The following is a 1,259-nucleotide window of genomic DNA, read 5'->3' as shown; positions in this document are numbered from 1 at the left end:
CACAGGAAGAAATGCTAATGAGCTACAAGTTATTGTCACGCATCGCAGTCCAACAATTTGCATAATAATGTGGAATAATGTTGAACGAACTTAAAGCGAAACAGCATTAATTCTGCCGCGCTTGTTTATTACACTTGTCGCGCATACGAAATAATTAGTTTTCTTTTTCCATCCGTCATCGGGTGAGGGGAGGGGTGGCTGCATGGGAGGGAAAGACTTAAATAGGATTAAAGAGAGAGAAAAGTAACGCAAATATTTCGTGTCCTTTGACAACTATTTTATTTTGGAAAACAAAACTCCATCATCAGAAGAATAGTCTATGGATTCGCTTTTTAGTGCTCGAATGTTTTAGCATTTCAAGAAAAATACTTGATGAATATTAGTGACAGTGTTTTGCGTCACTCTCATTTGTCCAAACCTTTTGTTCATCAGTGCCATGTTGTCTTCCATTGTTGTTAAGGAATTTTCCGCTTTCGTTTACATGATTTTTGGGGCAATTGTTTATTCCATTAGAACGTTAACGGCGACTTAGGCAATTAGACTAACTTGAGAATGGCACAACTGTCTCTTTTGTCAACTTCAGTCTATTTAATGAAAGCAATGGGGCGTCCTGAAAGCAGCCGGCCTAAAAAAAAAACTAAGAAAACACCGCTCTCAGTTTAGAAAATATTAAATCAACCGTATAAATAGAAAGTAACTACCCGTGTAACCAATCAAATTGCGAGCTTGCCAGTAGTAAACCACTGTGCTATGCTTAGAAAAGGTACAGTGTGTTTTAGCCTGGCGTCATGAAATATATCAAGCAGTTATTATGTTTACACTGAATACCTACGGAACAGGTGTTTGTAGCAAAAAGGGCTTCAGGCTAAACTCGTAGGATTCATTGGCCTCCAGACCAGGCATAGTTACAATAATAACTTCTGATATGATTTTATTGTGAACCGTTTCCATTTACATTTGTTAATTTACATCAAGATGTCTACTGTGCCTGCCTTACTCCTTAATTGTTATGTTAATCATAATGGAGCATGATAGTGTGGCAGTAAGGAGAGTCGATTTATAATTTATAGTGTTCTCATTGTTTAAGGGGACTTTTGAATTTTTTTTCTCGGTTTCATTACCAGTGCATGGTGGGGGCCTAACAAGATTCATTTAAACCAAGGGTAAATAAAGTTTATCTATCTATCTGAGCATTACAGTGACATTCGTTGAGCATAATGCATTGCCATTATAGTGCGAAACATTGACTATTGAGTGAA

This window comes from Oculina patagonica, chromosome 2, assembly GCF_052425735.1.
Source record: "Oculina patagonica isolate OP01 chromosome 2, crgOcupat, whole genome shotgun sequence".
Classification (NCBI taxonomy): Eukaryota; Metazoa; Cnidaria; class Anthozoa; order Scleractinia; family Oculinidae; genus Oculina; species Oculina patagonica.
Note: the sequence above shows the minus strand (reverse complement) of the source record.